The sequence below is a fragment of the Crinia signifera genome, chromosome 7, assembly GCF_055691185.1.
Source record: "Crinia signifera chromosome 7, ASM5569118v1, whole genome shotgun sequence".
Taxonomy (NCBI): Eukaryota; Metazoa; Chordata; class Amphibia; order Anura; family Myobatrachidae; genus Crinia; species Crinia signifera.
Window position 1 is genome coordinate 106509928 of NC_139223.1, and position 15836 is coordinate 106525763.

Genomic DNA, 15836 nt, shown 5'->3' on the forward strand with positions numbered 1-15836 from the left:
AATTTGCCAGTAATGTGAAAAAACCTACAGCACCTGGTGTTCCCATGTGGTCTCCCACCCAAGTACTAACCAGGCCCAACACTGCTTAGCTTCCAAGATCAGACGAGATTGGGCCTATCCAATGTGGTATGGCTGTAGGTGAGATACATGCTCTTTTTTGCCCTCTTCTCTTCTATCACCAGGTAAGCTAATAAAAAAGCTTCCTAACTGTTTTTGCTTACTGAAAAAAATCATGTGTTGGTAATGTAAAAAGACCTACAGGACATGATATTAGCAGGGGATCTTAAATTAAACTACTAAAGAGGCTCAACACTGTTTAGCTGCCAAAAGCAGTTGGAATTGGGCCTAAACAGTGTGGTAAGTCTTTAGGTGATGGCTATTGTGTCTAGTTGACCTCTTACAAATGTCTCTACAGGCAATAAAAAGAAAAAGTTTCCAATTTAAATAGCTAGAGAATAAAAACAATTTGCCAGTAATGTGAAAAAACCTACAGCACCAGGTGTTCCCATGTGGTCTCCAACCCAAGCACTAACCAGGCCCAACACTGCTTAGATTCCAAGATCAGACGAGATTGGGCCTATCCAACGTGGTATGGCTGTAGGTGAGATACAGCCACTTTTTTGCCCTCTTCTACTTCTATCACCAGGTAAGCTAATAAAAAAGTTTCGTAACTGTTTTTGCTTACTGAAAAAAATAATGTGTTGGCAATGTAAAAAGACCTACAGGACATGATATTAGCAGGGGATCTTAAATTAAACTACTAAAGAGGCTCAACACTGTTTAGCTGCCAAAAGCAGTTGGAATTGGGCCTAAACAGTGTGGTAAGTCTTTAGGTGATGGTTATTGTGTATATTTGACCTCTTCTAAATGTCTGTGCTGGCAATAAAAAGAAAAAGTTTCCAATTTAAATAGATAGAGAATAAAAACAATTTGCCAGTAATGTGAAAAAACCTACAGCACCTGGTGTTCCCATGTGGTCTCCCACCCAAGTACTAACCAGGCCCAACACTGCTTAGCTTCCAAGATCAGACGAGATTGGGCCTATCCATTGTGGTATGGCTGTAGGTGAGATACATGCACTTTTTTGCCCTCTTCTACTTCTATCACCAGGTAAGCTAATAAAAAAGCTTCCTAACTGTTTTGGCTTAATGAAAATAATCATGTTTTGTTAATGTAAAAAGACCTACAGGACATGATATTAGCATGGGATCTTAAATGAAACTACTAAAGAGGCTCATACACTGTTTAGCTGCCAAAAGCAGTTGGAATTGGGCCTAAACAGTGTGGTAAGTCTTTAGGTGATGGCTATTGTGTCTGTTTGACCTCTTCCAAATGTCTGTACTGGCAATAAAAAGAAAAAGTTTCCAATTTAAATAGCTAGAGAATAAAAACAATTTGCCAGTAATGTGAAAAAACCTACAGCACCAGGTGTTCCCATGTGGTCTCCAACCGAAGTACTAACCAGGCCCAACACTGCTTAGCTTCCAAGATCAGACGAGATTGGGCCTATCCAATGTGGTATGGCTGTAGGTGAGATACATGCTCTTTTTTGCCCTCTTTTCTTCTATCACCAGGTAAGCTAATAAAAAAGCTTCCTAACTGTTTTTGCTTACTGAAAAAAATCATGTGTTGGTAATGTAAAAAGACCTACAGGACATGATATTAGCAGGGGATCTTAAATTAAACTACTAAAGAGGCTCAACACTGTTAAGCGGCCAAAAGCAGTTGGAATTGGGCCTAAATAGTGTGTTAAGTCTTTCGGTGATGGCTATTGTGTCTGTTTGACCTCTTACAAATGTCTCTACAGGCAATAAAAAGAAAATGTTTCCAATTTAAATAGCTAGAGAATAAAAACAATTTGCCAGTAATGTGAAAAAACCTACAGCACCTGGTGTTCCCATGTGGTCTCCCACCCAAGTACTAACCAGGCCCAACACTGCTTAGCTTCCAAGATCAGACGAGATTGGGCCTATCCAATGTGGTATGGCTGTAGGTGAGATACATGCTCTTTTTTGCCCTCTTCTCTTCTATCACCAGGTAAGCTAATAAAAAAGCTTCCTAACTGTTTTTGCTTACTGAAAAAAATCATGTGTTGGTAATGTAAAAAGACCTACAGGACATGATATTAGCAGGGGATCTTAAATTAAACTACTAAAGAGGCTCAACACTGTTTAGCTGCCAAAAGCAGTTGGAATTGGGCCTAAACAGTGTGGTAAGTCTTTAGGTGATGGCTATTGTGTCTGTTTGACCTCTTCCAAATGTCTGTACTGGCAATAAAAAGAAAAAGTTTCCAATTTAAATAGCTAGAGAATAAAAACAATTTGCCAGTAATGTGAAAAAACCTACAGCACCAGGTGTTCCCATGTGGTCTCCCACCCAAGCACTAACCAGGCCCAACACTGCTTAGCTTCCAAGATCAGACGAGATTGGGCCTATCCAATGTAGTATGGCTGTAGGTGAGATACATGATCTTTTTTGCCCTCTTCTCTTCTATCACCAGGTAAGCTAATAAAAAAGCTTCCTAACTGTTTTTGTTTACTGAAAAAAATCATGTGTTGGTAATGTAAAAAGACCTACAGGACATGATATTAGCAGGGGATCTTAAATTAAACTACTAAAGAGGCTCAACACTGTTTAGCTGCCAAAAGCAGTTGGAATTGGGCCTAAACAGTGTGGTAAGTCTTTAGGTGATGGCTATTGTGTCTGTTTGACCTCTTACAAATGTCTCTACAGGCAATAAAAAGAAAAAGTTTCCAATTTAAATAGCTAGAGAATAAAAACAATTTGCCAGTAATGTGAAAAAACCTACAGCACCTGGTGTTCCCATGTGGTCTCCCACCCAAGTACTAACCAGGCCCAACACTGCTTAGCTTCCAAGATCAGGCGAGATTGGGCATATCCAATGTGGTATGGCTGTAGGTGAGACGCATGCACTTTTTTGCCCTCTTCTACTTCTATCACCAGGTAAGCTAATAAAAAAGTTTCCTAACTGTTTTGGCTTAATGAAAAAAATCATGTTTTGGTTATGTAAAAAGACCTACAGGACATGATATTAGCAGGGGATCTTAAATGAAACTACTAAAGAGGCTCATACACTGTTTAGCTGCCAAAAGCAGTTGGAATTGGGCCTAAACAGTGTGGTAAGTCTTTAGGTGATGGCTATTGTGTCTGTTTGACCTCTTCCAAATGTCTGTACTGGCAATAAAAAGAAAAAGTTTCCAATTTAAATAGCTAGAGAATAAAAACAATTTGCCAGTAATGTGAAAAAACCTAAAGCACCAGGTGTTCTCATGTTGTCTCCCACCAAAGTACTATCCAGGCCCAACACTGCTTAGCTTCCAAGATCAGACGAGATTGGGCCTATCCAATGTGGTATGGCTGTAGGTGAGATACATGCTCTTTTTTGCCCTCTTCTCTTCTATCACCAGGTAAGCTAATAAAAAAGCTTCCTAACTGTTTTTGCTTACTGAAAAAAATCATGTGTTGGTAATGTAAAAAGACCTACAGGACATGATATTAGCAGGGGATCTTAAATTAAACTACTAAAGAGGCTCAACACTGTTTAGCTGCCAAAAGCAGTTGGAATTGGGCCTAAACAGTGTGGTAAGTCTTTAGGTGATGGCTATTGTGTCTGTTTGACCTCTTACAAATGTCTCTACAGGCAATAAAAAGAAAAACTTTCCAATTTAAATAGATAGAGAATAAAAACAATTTGCCAGTAATGTGAAAAAACCTACAGCACCTGGTGTTCCCATGTGGTCTGCCACCCAAGTACTAACCAAGCCCAACACTGCTTAGCTTCCAAGATCAGACGAGATTGGGCCTATCCAATGTGGTATGGCTGTAGGTGAGATACATGCACTTTTTTGCCCTCTTCTACTTCTATCACCAGGTAAGCTAATAAAAAAGTTTCCTAACTGTTTTGGCTTAATGAAAAAAATCATGTTTTGGTAATGTAAAAAGACCTACAGGACATGATATTAGCAGGGGATCTTAAATGAAACTACTAAAAAGGCTCATACACTGTTTAGCTGCCAAAAGCAGTTGGAATTGGGCCTAAACAGTGTGGTAAGTCTTTAGGTGATGGCTATTGTGTCTGTTTGACCTCTTCCAAATGTCTGTACTGGCAATAAAAAGAAAAAGTTTCCAATTTAAATAGCTAGAGAATAAAAACAATTTGCCAGTAATGTGAAAAAACCTACAGCACCAGGTGTTCCCATGTGGTCTCCCACCCAAGTACTAACCAGGCCCAACACTGCTTAGCTTCCAAGATCAGGCCTATCCAATGTGGTATGGCTGTAGGTGAGATACATGCTCTTTTTTGCCCTCTTCTCTTCTATCACCAGGTAAGCTAATAAAAAAGCTTCCTAACAGTTTTTGCTTACTGAAAAAAATCATGTGTTGGTAATGTAAAAAGACCTACAGGACATGATATTAGCAGGGGATCTTAAATTAAACTACTAAAGAGGCTCAACACTGTTTAGCTGCCAAAAGCAGTTGGAATTGGGCCTAAACAGTGTGGTAAGTCTTTAGGTGATGGCTATTGTGTCTGTTTGACCTCTTACAAATGTCTCTACAGGCAATAAAAAGAAAAAGTTTCCAATTTAAATAGCTAGAGAATAAAAACAATTTGCCAGTAATGTGAAAAAACCTACAGCACCTGGTGTTCCCATTTGGTCTCCCACCCAAGTACTAACCAGGCCCAACACTGCTTAGCTTCCAAGATCAGATGAGATTGGGCCTATCCAATGTGGTATTGCTGTAGGTGAGATACATGCACTTTTTTGCCCTCTTCTACTTCTATCACCAGGTAAGCTAATAAAAAAGTTTCCTAACTGTTTTGGCTTAATGAAAAATATCATGTTTTGGTAATGTAAAAAGACCTACAGGACATGATATTAGCAGGGGATCTTAAATGAAACTACTAAAGAGGCTCATACACTGTTTAGCTGCCAAAAGCAGTTGGAATTGGGCCTAAACAGTGTGGTAAGTCTTTAGGTGATGGCTATTGTGTCTGTTTGACCTCTTCCAAATGTCTGTACTGGCAATAAAAAGAAAAAGTTTCCAATTTAAATAGCTAGAGAATAAAAACAATTTGCCAGTAATGTGAAAAAACCTACAGCACCAGGTGTTCCCATGTGGTCTCCCACCCAAGTACTAAACAGGCCCAACACTGCTTAGCTTCCAAGATCAGACGAGATTGGGCCTATCCAATGTGGTATGGCTGTAGGTGAGATACATGCTCTTTTTTGCCCTCTTCTCTTCTATCACCAGGTAAGCTAATAAAAAAGCTTCCTAACTGTTTTTGCTTACTGAAAAAAATCATGTGTTGGTAATGTAAAAAGACCTACAGGACATGATATTAGCAGGGGAGCTTAAATTAAACTACTAAAGAGGCTTAACACTGTTTAGCTGCCAAAAGCAGTTGGAATTGGGCCTAAACAGTGTGGTAAGTCTTTAGGTGATGGCTATTGTGTCTGTTTGACCTCTTCTAAATGTCTGTGCTGGCAATAAAAAGAAAAAGTTTCCAATTTAAATAGATAGAGAATAAAAACAATTTGCCAGTAATGTGAAAAAACCTACAGCACCTGGTGTTCCCATGTGGTCTCCCACTCAAGTACTAACCAGGCCCAACACTGCTTAGCTTCCAAGATCAGACAAGATTGGGCCTATCCAATGTGGTATGGCTGTAGGTGAGATACATGCACTTTTTTGCCCTCTTCTACTTCTATCACCAGGTAAGCTAATAAAAAAGTTTCCTAACTGTTTTGGCTTAATGAAAAAAATCATGTTTTGGTAATGTAAAAAGACCTACAGGACATGATATTAGCAGGGGATCTTAAATTAAACTACTAAAGAGGCTCAACACTGTTTAGCTGCCAAAAGCAGTTGGAATTGGGCCTAAACAGTGTGGTAAGTCTTTAGGTGATGGCTATTGTGTCTGTTTGACCTCTTACAAATGTCTCTACAGGCAATAAAAAGAAAAAGTTTCCAATTTAAATAGCTAGAGAATAAAAACAATTTGCCAGTAATGTGAAAAAACCTACAGCACCTGGTGTTCCAATTTGGTCTCCCACCCAAGTACTAACCAGGCCCATCACTGCTTAGCTTCCAAGATCAGATGAGATTGGGCCTATCCAATGTGGTATTGCTGTAGGTGAGATACATGCACTTTTTTGCCCTCTTCTACTTCTATCACCAGGTAAGCTAATAAAAAAGTTTCCTAACTGTTTTGGCTTAATGAAAAATATCATGTTTTGGTAATGTAAAAAGACCTACAGGACATGATATTAGCAGGGGATCTTAAATGAAACTACTAAAAAGGCTCATACACTGTTTAGCTGCCAAAAGCAGTTGGAATTGGGCCTAAACAGTGTGGTAAGTCTTTAGGTGATGGCTATTGTGTCTGTTTGACCTCTTCCAAATGTCTGTACTGGCAATAAAAAGAAAAAGTTTCCAATTTAAATAGCTAGAGAATAAAAACAATTTGCCAGTAATGTGAAAAAACCTACAGCACCAGGTGTTCCCATGTGGTCTCCCACCCAAGTACTAACCAGGCCCAACACTGCTTAGCTTCCAAGATCAGGCCTATCCAATGTGGTATGGCTGTAGGTGAGATACATGCTCTTTTTTACCCTCTTCTCTTCTATCACCAGGTAAGCTAATAAAAAAGCTTCCTAACAGTTTTTGCTTACTGAAAAAAATCATGTGTTGGTAATGTAAAAAGACCTACAGGACATGATATTAGCAGGGGATCTTAAATTAAACTACTAAAGAGGCTCAACACTGTTTAGCTGCCAAAAGCAGTTGGAATTGGGCCTAAACAGTGTGGTAAGTCTTTAGGTGATGGCTATTGTGTCTGTTTGACCTCTTACAAATGTCTCTACAGGCAATAAAAAGAAAAAGTTTCCAATTTAAATAGCTAGAGAATAAAAACAATTTGCCAGTAATGTGAAAAAACCTACAGCACCTGGTGTTCCCATTTGGTCTCCCACCCAAGTACTAACCAGGCCCAACACTGCTTAGCTTCCAAGATCAGATGAGATTGGGCCTATCCAATGTGGTATTGCTGTAGGTGAGATACATGCACTTTTTTGCCCTCTTCTACTTCTATCACCAGGTAAGCTAATAAAAAAGTTTCCTAACTGTTTTGGCTTAATGAAAAATATCATGTTTTGGTAATGTAAAAAGACCTACAGGACATAATATTAGCAGGGGATCTTAAATGAAACTACTAAAGAGGCTCATACACTGTTTAGCTGCCAAAAGCAGTTGGAATTGGGCCTAAACAGTGTGGTAAGTCTTTAGGTGATGGCTATTGTGTCTGTTTGACCTCTTCCAAATGTCTGTACTGGCAATAAAAAGAAAAAGTTTTCAATTTAAATAGCTAGAGAATAAAAACAATTTGCCAGTAATGTGAAAAAACCTACAGCACCTGGTGTTCCCATGTGGTCTCCCACCCAAGTACTAACCAGGCCCAACACTGCTTAGCTTCCAAGATCAGACGAGATTGGGCCTATCCAATGTGGTATGGCTGTAGGTGAGATACATGCTCTTTTTTGCCCTCTTCTCTTCTATCACCAGGTAAGCTAATAAAAAAGCTTCTTAACTGTTTTTGCTTACTGAAAAAAATCATGTGTTGGTAATGTAAAAAGACCTACAGGACATGATATTAGCAGGGGATCTTAAATTAAACTACTAAAGAGGCTCAACACTGTTTAGCTGCCAAAAGCAGTTGGAATTGGGCCTAAACAGTGTGGTAAGTCTTTAGGTGATGGCTATTGTGTCTGTTTGACCTCTTACAAATGTCTCTACAGGCAATAAAAAGAAAAAGTTTCCAATTTAAATAGCTAGAGAATAAAAACAATTTGCCAGTAATGTGAAAAAACCTACAGCACCTGGTGTTCCCATGTGGTCTCCCACCCAAGTACTAACCAGGCCCAACACTGCTTAGCTTCCAAGATCAGACGAGATTGGGCCTATCCAATGTGGTATAGCTGTAGGTGAGATACATGCTCTTTTTTGCCCTCTTCTCTTCTATCACCAGGTAAGCTAATAAAAAAGCTTCCTAACTGTTTTTGCTTACTGAAAAAAATCATGTGTTGGTAATGTAAAAAGACCTACAGGACATGATATTAGCAGGGGATCTTAAATTAAACTACTAAAGAGGCTCAACACTGTTTAGCTGCCAAAAGCAGTTGGAATTGGGCCTAAACAGTGTGTTAAGTCTTTCGGTGATGGCTATTGTGTCTGTTTGACCTCTTACAAATGTCTCTACAGGCAATAAAAAGAAAATGTTTCCAATTTAAATAGCTAGAGAATAAAAACAATTTGCCAGTAATGTGAAAAAACCTACAGCACCTGGTGTTCCCATGTGGTCTCCCACCCAAGTACTAACCAGGCCCAACACTGCTTAGCTTCCAAGATCAGACGAGATTGGGCCTATCCAATGTGGTATGGCTGTAGGTGAGATACATGCTCTTTTTTGCCCTCTTCTCTTCTATCACCAGGTAAGCTAATAAAAAAGCTTCCTAACTGTTTTTGCTTACTGAAAAAAATCATGTGTTGGTAATGTAAAAAGACCTACAGGACATGATATTAGCAGGGGATCTTAAATTAAACTACTAAAGAGGCTCAACACTGTTTAGCTGCCAAAAGCAGTTGGAATTGGGCCTAAACAGTGTGGTAAGTCTTTAGGTGATGGCTATTGTGTCTGTTTGACCTCTTCCAAATGTCTGTACTGGCAATAAAAAGAAAAAGTTTTCAATTTAAATAGCTAGAGAATAAAAACAATTTGCCAGTAATGTGAAAAAACCTACAGCACCTGGTGTGCCCATGTGGTCTCCCACCAAAGTACTAATCAGGCCCAACACTGCTTAGCTTCCAAGATCAGACGAGATTGGGCCTATCCAATGTGGTATGGCTGTAGGTGAGATACAGGTACTTTTTTGCCCTCTTCTACTTCTATCACCAGGTAAGCTAATAAAAAAGTTTCGTAACTGTTTTTGCTTACTGAAAAAAATCATGTGTTGGCAATGTAAAAAGACCTACAGGACATGATATTAGCAGGGGATCTTAAATTAAACTACTAAAGAGGCTCAACACTGTTTAGCTGCCAAAAGCAGTTGGAATTTGGCCTAAACAGTGTGGTAAGTCTTTAGGTGATGGCTATTGTGTATGTTTGACCTCTTCTAAATGTCTGTGCTGGCAATAAAAAGAAAAAGTTTCCAATTTAAATAGATAGAGAATAAAAACAATTTGCCAGTAATGTGAAAAAACCTACAGCACCTGGTGTTCCCATGTGGTCTCCCACCCAAGTACTAACCAGGACCAACACTGCTTAGCTTCCAAGATCAGACGAGATTGGGCCTATCCAATGTGGTATGGCTGTAGGTGAGATGCATGCACTTTTTTGCCCTCTTCTACTTCTATAACCAGGTAAGCTAATAAAAAAAGTTTCCTAACTGTTTTGGCTTAATGAAAAAAATCATGTTTGGGTAATGTAAAAAGACCTACAGGACATGATATTAGCAGGGGATCTTAAATGAAACTACTAAAGAGGCTCATACACTGTTTAGCTGTCAAAAGCAGTTGGAATTGGGCCTAAACAGTGTGGTAAGTCTTTAGGTGATGGCTATTGTGTCTGTTTGACCTCTTCCAAATGTCTGTACTGGCAATAAAAAGAAAAAGTTTCCAATTTAAATAGCTAGAGAATAAAAACAATTTGCCAGTAATGTGAAAAAACCTACAGCACCAGGTGTTCCCATGTGGTCTCCCACCCAAGTACTAACCAGGCCCAACACTGCTTAGCTTCCAAGATCAGACGAGATTGGGCCTATCCAATGTGGTATGGCTGTAGGTGAGATACATGCTCTTTTTTGCCCTCTTCTCTTCTATCACCAGGTAAGCTAATAAAAAAGCTTCCTAACTGTTTTTGCTTACTGAAAAAAATCATGTGTTGGTAATGTAAAAAGACCTACAGGACATGATATTAGCAGGGTATCTTAAATTAAACTACTAAAGAGGCTCAACACTGTTTAGCTGCCAAAAGCAGTTGGAATTAGGCCTAAACAGTGTGGTAAGTCTTTAGGTGATGGCTATTGTGTCTGTTTGACCTCTTCCAAATGTCTGTACTGGCAATAAAAAGAAAAAGTTTCCAATTTAAATAGCTAGAGAATAAAAACAATTTGCCAGTAATGTGAAAAAACCTACAGCACCAGGTGTTCCCATGTGGTCTCCCACCCAAGTACTAAACAGGCCCAACACTGCTTAGCTTCCAAGATCAGACGAGATTGGGCCTATCCAATGTGGTATGACTGTAGGTGAGATACATGCTCTTTTTTGCCCTCTTCTCTTCTATCACCAGGTAAGCTAATAAAAAAGCTTCCTAACTGTTTTTGCTTACTGAAAAAAATCATGTGTTGGTAATGTAAAAAGACCTACAGGACATGATATTAGCAGGGGATCTTAAATTAAACTACTAAAGAGGCTCAACACTGTTTAGCTGCCAAAAGCAGTTGGAATTGGGCCTAAACAGTGTGGTAAGTCTTTAGGTGATGGCTATTGTGTCTGTTTGACCTCTTACAAATGTCTCTACAGGCAATAAAAAGAAAAAGTTTCCAATTTAAATAGCTAGAGAATAAAAACAATTTGCCAGTAATGTAAAAAAAAACCTACAGCACCTGGTGTTCCCATGTGGTCTCCCACCCAAGTACTAACCAGGCCCAACACTGCTTAGCTTCCAAGATCAGACGAGATTGGGCATATCCAATGTGGTATGGCTGTAGGTGAGATACAGGCACTTTTTTGCCCTCTTCTACTTCTATCACCAGGTAAGCTAATAAAAAAGTTTCGTAACTGTTTTTGCTTACTGAAAAAAATCATGTGTTGGCAATGTAAAAAGACCTACAGGACATGATATTAGCAGGGGATCTTAAATTAAACTACTAAAGAGGCTCAACACTGTTTAGCTGCCAAAAGCAGTTGGAATTGGGCCTAAACAGTGTGGTAAGTCTTTAGGTGATGGCTATTGTGTATGTTTGACCTCTTCTAAATGTCTGTGCTGGCAATAAAAAGAAAAAGTTTCCAATTTAAATAGATAGAGAATAAAAACAATTTGCCAGTAATGTGAAAAAACCTACAGCACCTGGTGTTCCCATGTGGTCTCCCACCCAAGTACTAACCAGGCCCAACACTGCTTAGCTTCCAAGATCAGAAGAGATTGGGCCTATCCAATGTGGTATGGCTGTAGGTGAGATGCATGCACTTTTTTGCCCTCTTCTACTTCTATCACCAGCAGGGCCGGCGCCACCACTAGGCAGCTCTAGGCATTTGCCTAGGGCGCCGGCACCTGGAGGGCGGCAGTTCGCCCCTCACCCCCTGCACTGTGGTACCTGCGTAAAAAAAACTTCTGTCCCCGGCGTCCCTGCTGAGTGCTGGTGTAGGGGTGTCCGTGCCGCCGGGGGAGCCTGCGGCGCTGTTATCGTGTATACGCTTGTCGCGCCCGGCGGGGTCCCTACAGAGCATAGAAAATAACGCCGCGCGCATAGCGCTAGTTATTTTCTATGCACTGTAGGGACCCCGCCGGGCGCGACAAGCGTATACACGATAACAGCGCCGCAGGCTCCCCCGGCGGCACGGACACCCCTACACCAGCACTCAGCAGGGACGCCGGGGACAGAAGTTTTTTTTACGCAGGTACCAACCAAGACCCCCCCCCCCCCCCCCCGCCCGGCACCGGGGCGCCCCCACCCCGACTCGCCTGGGGCGCTCCGGTGCCTTGCACCGGCCCTGATCACCAGGTAAGCTAATAAAAAAGTTTCCTAACTGTTTTGGCTTAATGAAAAAAATCATGTTTTGGTAATGTAAAAAGACCTACAGGACATGATATTAGCAGGGGATCTTAAATGAAACTACTAAAGAGGCTCATACACTGTTTAGCTGTCAAAAGCAGTTGGAATTGGGCCTAAACAGTGTGGTAAGTCTTTAGGTGATGGCTATTGTGTCTGTTTGACCTCTTCCAAATGTCTGTACTGGCAATAAAAAGAAAAAGTTTCCAATTTAAATAGCTAGAGAATAAAAACAATTTGCCAGTAATGTGAAAAAACCTACAGCACCAGGTGTTCCCATGTGGTCTCCCACCCAAGTACTAACCAGGCCCAACACTGCTTAGCTTCCAAGAACAGGCCTATCCAATGTGGTATGGCTGTAGGTGAGATACATGCTCTTTTTTGCCCTCTTCTCTTCTATCACCAGGTAAGCTAATAAAAAAGCTTCCTAACTGTTTTTGCTTACTGAAAAAAATCATGTGTTGGTAATGTAAAAAGACCTACAGGACATGATATTAGCAGGGGATCTTAAATTAAACTACTAAAGAGGCTCAACACTGTTTAGCTGCCAAAAGCAGTTGGAATTGGGCCTAAACAGTGTGGTAAGTCTTTAGGTGATGGCTATTGTGTCTGTTTGACCTCTTACAAATGTCTCTACAGGCAATAAAAAGAAAAAGTTTCCAATTTAAATAGCTAGAGAATAAAAACAATTTGCCAGTAATGTAAAAAAAAACCTACAGCACCTGGTGTTCCCATGTGGTCTCCCACCCAAGTACTAACCAGGCCCAACACTGCTTAGCTTCCAAGATCAGACGAGATTGGGCATATCCAATGTGGTATGGCTGTAGGTGAGATACAGGCACTTTTTTGCCCTCTTCTACTTCTATCACCAGGTAAGCTAATAAAAAAGTTTCGTAACTGTTTTTGCTTACTGAAAAAAATCATGTGTTGGCAATGTAAAAAGACCTACAGGACATGATATTAGCAGGGGATCTTAAATTAAACTACTAAAGAGGCTCAACACTGTTTAGCTGCCAAAAGCAGTTGGAATTGGGCCTAAACAGTGTGGTAAGTCTTTAGGTGATGGCTATTGTGTATGTTTGACCTCTTCTAAATGTCTGTGCTGGCAATAAAAAGAAAAAGTTTCCAATTTAAATAGATAGAGAATAAAAACAATTTGCCAGTAATGTGAAAAAACCTACAGCACCTGGTGTTCCCATGTGGTCTCCCACCCAAGTACTAACCAGGCCCAACACTGCTTAGCTTCCAAGATCAGAAGAGATTGGGCCTATCCAATGTGGTATGGCTGTAGGTGAGATGCATGCACTTTTTTGCCCTCTTCTACTTCTATCACCAGCAGGGCCGGCGCCACCACTAGGCAGCTCTAGGCATTTGCCTAGGGCGCCGGCACCTGGAGGGCGGCAGTTCGCCCCTCACCCCCTGCACTGTGGTACCTGCGTAAAAAAAACTTCTGTCCCCGGCGTCCCTGCTGAGTGCTGGTGTAGGGGTGTCCGTGCCGCCGGGGGAGCCTGCGGCGCTGTTATCGTGTATACGCTTGTCGCGCCCGGCGGGGTCCCTACAGAGCATAGAAAATAACGCCGCGCGCATAGCGCTAGTTATTTTCTATGCACTGTAGGGACCCCGCCGGGCGCGACAAGCGTATACACGATAACAGCGCCGCAGGCTCCCCCGGCGGCACGGACACCCCTACACCAGCACTCAGCAGGGACGCCGGGGACAGAAGTTTTTTTTACGCAGGTACCAACCAAGACCCCCCCCCCCCCCCCCCCCGCCCGGCACCGGGGCGCCCCCACCCCGACTCGCCTGGGGCGCTCCGGTGCCTTGCACCGGCCCTGATCACCAGGTAAGCTAATAAAAAAGTTTCCTAACTGTTTTGGCTTAATGAAAAAAATCATGTTTTGGTAATGTAAAAAGACCTACAGGACATGATATTAGCAGGGGATCTTAAATGAAACTACTAAAGAGGCTCATACACTGTTTAGCTGTCAAAAGCAGTTGGAATTGGGCCTAAACAGTGTGGTAAGTCTTTAGGTGATGGCTATTGTGTCTGTTTGACCTCTTCCAAATGTCTGTACTGGCAATAAAAAGAAAAAGTTTCCAATTTAAATAGCTAGAGAATAAAAACAATTTGCCAGTAATGTGAAAAAACCTACAGCACCAGGTGTTCCCATGTGGTCTCCCACCCAAGTACTAACCAGGCCCAACACTGCTTAGCTTCCAAGAACAGGCCTATCCAATGTGGTATGGCTGTAGGTGAGATACATGCTCTTTTTTGCCCTCTTCTCTTCTATCACCAGGTAAGCTAATAAAAAAGCTTCCTAACTGTTTTTGCTTACTGAAAAAAATCATGTGTTGGTAATGTAAAAAGACCTACAGGACATGATATTAGCAGGGTATCTTAAATTAAACTACTAAAGAGGCTCAACACTGTTTAGCTGCCAAAAGCAGTTGGAATTAGGCCTAAACAGTGTGGTAAGTCTTTAGGTGATGGCTATTGTGTCTGTTTGACCTCTTACAAATGTCTCTACAGGCAATAAAAAGAAAAAGTTTCCAATTTAAATAGCTAGAGAATAAAAACAATTTGCCAGTAATGTGAAAAAACCTACAGCACCTGGTGTTCCCATGTGGTCTCCCACCCAAGTACTAACCAGGCCCAACACTGCTTAGCTTCCAAGATCAGACGAGATTGGGCCTATCCAATGTGGTATGGCTGTAGGTGAGATACATGCTCTTTTTTGCCCTCTTCTCTTCTATCACCAGGTAAGCTAATAAAAAAGCTTCCTAACTGTTTTTGCTTACTGAAAAAAATCATGTGTTGGTAATGTAAAAAGACCTACAGGACATGATATTAGCAGGGGATCTTAAATTAAACTACTAAAGAGGCTCAACACTGTTTAGCTGCCAAAAGCAGTTGGAATTGGGCCTAAACAGTGTGGTAAGTCTTTAGGTGATGGCTATTGTGTCTAGTTGACCTCTTACAAATGTCTCTACAGGCAATAAAAAGAAAAAGTTTCCAATTTAAATAGCTAGAGAATAAAAACAATTTGCCAGTAATGTGAAAAAACCTACAGCACCAGGTGTTCCCATGTGGTCTCCAACCCAAGCACTAACCAGGCCCAACACTGCTTAGATTCCAAGATCAGACGAGATTGGGCCTATCCAACGTGGTATGGCTGTAGGTGAGATACAGCCACTTTTTTGCCCTCTTCTACTTCTATCACCAGGTAAGCTAATAAAAAAGTTTCGTAACTGTTTTTGCTTACTGAAAAAAATAATGTGTTGGCAATGTAAAAAGACCTACAGGACATGATATTAGCAGGGGATCTTAAATTAAACTACTAAAGAGGCTCAACACTGTTTAGCTGCCAAAAGCAGTTGGAATTGGGCCTAAACAGTGTGGTAAGTCTTTAGGTGATGGTTATTGTGTATATTTGACCTCTTCTAAATGTCTGTGCTGGCAATAAAAAGAAAAAGTTTCCAATTTAAATAGATAGAGAATAAAAACAATTTGCCAGTAATGTGAAAAAACCTACAGCACCTGGTGTTCCCATGTGGTCTCCCACCCAAGTACTAACCAGGCCCAACACTGCTTAGCTTCCAAGATCAGACGAGATTGGGCCTATCCATTGTGGTATGGCTGTAGGTGAGATACATGCACTTTTTTGCCCTCTTCTACTTCTATCACCAGGTAAGCTAATAAAAAAGCTTCCTAACTGTTTTGGCTTAATGAAAATAATCATGTTTTGTTAATGTAAAAAGACCTACAGGACATGATATTAGCAGGGGATCTTAAATGAAACTACTAAAGAGGCTCATACACTGTTTAGCTGCCAAAAGCAGTTGGAATTGGGCCTAAACAGTGTGGTAAGTCTTTAGGTGATGGCTATTGTGTCTGTTTGACCTCTTCCAAATGTCTGTACTGGCAATAAAAAGAAAAAGTTTCCAATTTAAATAGCTAGAGAATAAAAACAATTTGCCAGTAATGTG

The 15836-nt window shown here is 40.8% G+C and overlaps 25 non-coding genes and 7 pseudogenes across 25 annotated transcripts; all 32 read right to left on the minus strand.

The window, feature by feature from the left end:
- Window positions 1-21: 21 nt before the first annotated feature.
- LOC146021909 (5S ribosomal RNA) lies at window positions 22-140 on the minus strand. Its single transcript, XR_014451380.1, has one exon. It is a non-coding gene; the product is annotated as a 5S ribosomal RNA (ribosomal RNA).
- A 344-nt stretch (window positions 141-484) lies between these two features.
- On the minus strand, window positions 485-603 carry LOC146024920 (5S ribosomal RNA; annotated as a pseudogene).
- A 345-nt stretch (window positions 604-948) lies between these two features.
- On the minus strand, window positions 949-1067 carry LOC146023068 (5S ribosomal RNA). Its single transcript, XR_014452498.1, has one exon. It is a non-coding gene; the product is annotated as a 5S ribosomal RNA (ribosomal RNA).
- A 346-nt stretch (window positions 1068-1413) lies between these two features.
- LOC146024483 (5S ribosomal RNA) lies at window positions 1414-1532 on the minus strand. Its single transcript, XR_014453862.1, has one exon. It is a non-coding gene; the product is annotated as a 5S ribosomal RNA (ribosomal RNA).
- Window positions 1533-1876: 344 nt separating this feature from the next.
- Window positions 1877-1995, minus strand: LOC146021910 (5S ribosomal RNA). The gene has a single exon (XR_014451381.1). It is a non-coding gene; the product is annotated as a 5S ribosomal RNA (ribosomal RNA).
- Window positions 1996-2339: 344 nt separating this feature from the next.
- On the minus strand, window positions 2340-2458 carry LOC146024450 (5S ribosomal RNA). Its single transcript, XR_014453831.1, has one exon. It is a non-coding gene; the product is annotated as a 5S ribosomal RNA (ribosomal RNA).
- Window positions 2459-2802: 344 nt separating this feature from the next.
- On the minus strand, window positions 2803-2921 carry LOC146022576 (5S ribosomal RNA). The gene has a single exon (XR_014452026.1). It is a non-coding gene; the product is annotated as a 5S ribosomal RNA (ribosomal RNA).
- A 346-nt stretch (window positions 2922-3267) lies between these two features.
- On the minus strand, window positions 3268-3386 carry LOC146025090 (5S ribosomal RNA; annotated as a pseudogene).
- Window positions 3387-3730: 344 nt separating this feature from the next.
- Window positions 3731-3849, minus strand: LOC146024229 (5S ribosomal RNA). Its single transcript, XR_014453618.1, has one exon. It is a non-coding gene; the product is annotated as a 5S ribosomal RNA (ribosomal RNA).
- A 346-nt stretch (window positions 3850-4195) lies between these two features.
- Window positions 4196-4304, minus strand: LOC146025187 (5S ribosomal RNA; annotated as a pseudogene).
- Window positions 4305-4648: 344 nt separating this feature from the next.
- Window positions 4649-4767, minus strand: LOC146023545 (5S ribosomal RNA). The gene has a single exon (XR_014452959.1). It is a non-coding gene; the product is annotated as a 5S ribosomal RNA (ribosomal RNA).
- A 346-nt stretch (window positions 4768-5113) lies between these two features.
- On the minus strand, window positions 5114-5232 carry LOC146023283 (5S ribosomal RNA). The gene has a single exon (XR_014452706.1). It is a non-coding gene; the product is annotated as a 5S ribosomal RNA (ribosomal RNA).
- A 344-nt stretch (window positions 5233-5576) lies between these two features.
- LOC146024108 (5S ribosomal RNA) lies at window positions 5577-5695 on the minus strand. The gene has a single exon (XR_014453501.1). It is a non-coding gene; the product is annotated as a 5S ribosomal RNA (ribosomal RNA).
- A 345-nt stretch (window positions 5696-6040) lies between these two features.
- Window positions 6041-6159, minus strand: LOC146024613 (5S ribosomal RNA). Its single transcript, XR_014453985.1, has one exon. It is a non-coding gene; the product is annotated as a 5S ribosomal RNA (ribosomal RNA).
- A 346-nt stretch (window positions 6160-6505) lies between these two features.
- LOC146025188 (5S ribosomal RNA) lies at window positions 6506-6614 on the minus strand (annotated as a pseudogene).
- A 344-nt stretch (window positions 6615-6958) lies between these two features.
- LOC146023546 (5S ribosomal RNA) lies at window positions 6959-7077 on the minus strand. Its single transcript, XR_014452960.1, has one exon. It is a non-coding gene; the product is annotated as a 5S ribosomal RNA (ribosomal RNA).
- Window positions 7078-7423: 346 nt separating this feature from the next.
- Window positions 7424-7542, minus strand: LOC146021912 (5S ribosomal RNA). Its single transcript, XR_014451383.1, has one exon. It is a non-coding gene; the product is annotated as a 5S ribosomal RNA (ribosomal RNA).
- Window positions 7543-7886: 344 nt separating this feature from the next.
- Window positions 7887-8005, minus strand: LOC146022937 (5S ribosomal RNA). Its single transcript, XR_014452372.1, has one exon. It is a non-coding gene; the product is annotated as a 5S ribosomal RNA (ribosomal RNA).
- A 344-nt stretch (window positions 8006-8349) lies between these two features.
- On the minus strand, window positions 8350-8468 carry LOC146021913 (5S ribosomal RNA). Its single transcript, XR_014451384.1, has one exon. It is a non-coding gene; the product is annotated as a 5S ribosomal RNA (ribosomal RNA).
- Window positions 8469-8812: 344 nt separating this feature from the next.
- LOC146024231 (5S ribosomal RNA) lies at window positions 8813-8931 on the minus strand. Its single transcript, XR_014453620.1, has one exon. It is a non-coding gene; the product is annotated as a 5S ribosomal RNA (ribosomal RNA).
- A 345-nt stretch (window positions 8932-9276) lies between these two features.
- Window positions 9277-9395, minus strand: LOC146023629 (5S ribosomal RNA). Its single transcript, XR_014453040.1, has one exon. It is a non-coding gene; the product is annotated as a 5S ribosomal RNA (ribosomal RNA).
- Window positions 9396-9742: 347 nt separating this feature from the next.
- On the minus strand, window positions 9743-9861 carry LOC146022230 (5S ribosomal RNA). The gene has a single exon (XR_014451695.1). It is a non-coding gene; the product is annotated as a 5S ribosomal RNA (ribosomal RNA).
- Window positions 9862-10205: 344 nt separating this feature from the next.
- LOC146023587 (5S ribosomal RNA) lies at window positions 10206-10324 on the minus strand. Its single transcript, XR_014452999.1, has one exon. It is a non-coding gene; the product is annotated as a 5S ribosomal RNA (ribosomal RNA).
- Window positions 10325-10670: 346 nt separating this feature from the next.
- LOC146023070 (5S ribosomal RNA) lies at window positions 10671-10789 on the minus strand. Its single transcript, XR_014452500.1, has one exon. It is a non-coding gene; the product is annotated as a 5S ribosomal RNA (ribosomal RNA).
- Window positions 10790-11134: 345 nt separating this feature from the next.
- LOC146022911 (5S ribosomal RNA) lies at window positions 11135-11253 on the minus strand. The gene has a single exon (XR_014452347.1). It is a non-coding gene; the product is annotated as a 5S ribosomal RNA (ribosomal RNA).
- Window positions 11254-12104: 851 nt separating this feature from the next.
- On the minus strand, window positions 12105-12213 carry LOC146025283 (5S ribosomal RNA; annotated as a pseudogene).
- Window positions 12214-12559: 346 nt separating this feature from the next.
- LOC146023081 (5S ribosomal RNA) lies at window positions 12560-12678 on the minus strand. The gene has a single exon (XR_014452511.1). It is a non-coding gene; the product is annotated as a 5S ribosomal RNA (ribosomal RNA).
- A 345-nt stretch (window positions 12679-13023) lies between these two features.
- LOC146022912 (5S ribosomal RNA) lies at window positions 13024-13142 on the minus strand. The gene has a single exon (XR_014452348.1). It is a non-coding gene; the product is annotated as a 5S ribosomal RNA (ribosomal RNA).
- Window positions 13143-13995: 853 nt separating this feature from the next.
- LOC146025284 (5S ribosomal RNA) lies at window positions 13996-14104 on the minus strand (annotated as a pseudogene).
- Window positions 14105-14448: 344 nt separating this feature from the next.
- On the minus strand, window positions 14449-14567 carry LOC146021914 (5S ribosomal RNA). Its single transcript, XR_014451385.1, has one exon. It is a non-coding gene; the product is annotated as a 5S ribosomal RNA (ribosomal RNA).
- Window positions 14568-14911: 344 nt separating this feature from the next.
- On the minus strand, window positions 14912-15030 carry LOC146024921 (5S ribosomal RNA; annotated as a pseudogene).
- A 345-nt stretch (window positions 15031-15375) lies between these two features.
- LOC146023069 (5S ribosomal RNA) lies at window positions 15376-15494 on the minus strand. The gene has a single exon (XR_014452499.1). It is a non-coding gene; the product is annotated as a 5S ribosomal RNA (ribosomal RNA).
- Window positions 15495-15836: the final 342 nt, after the last annotated feature.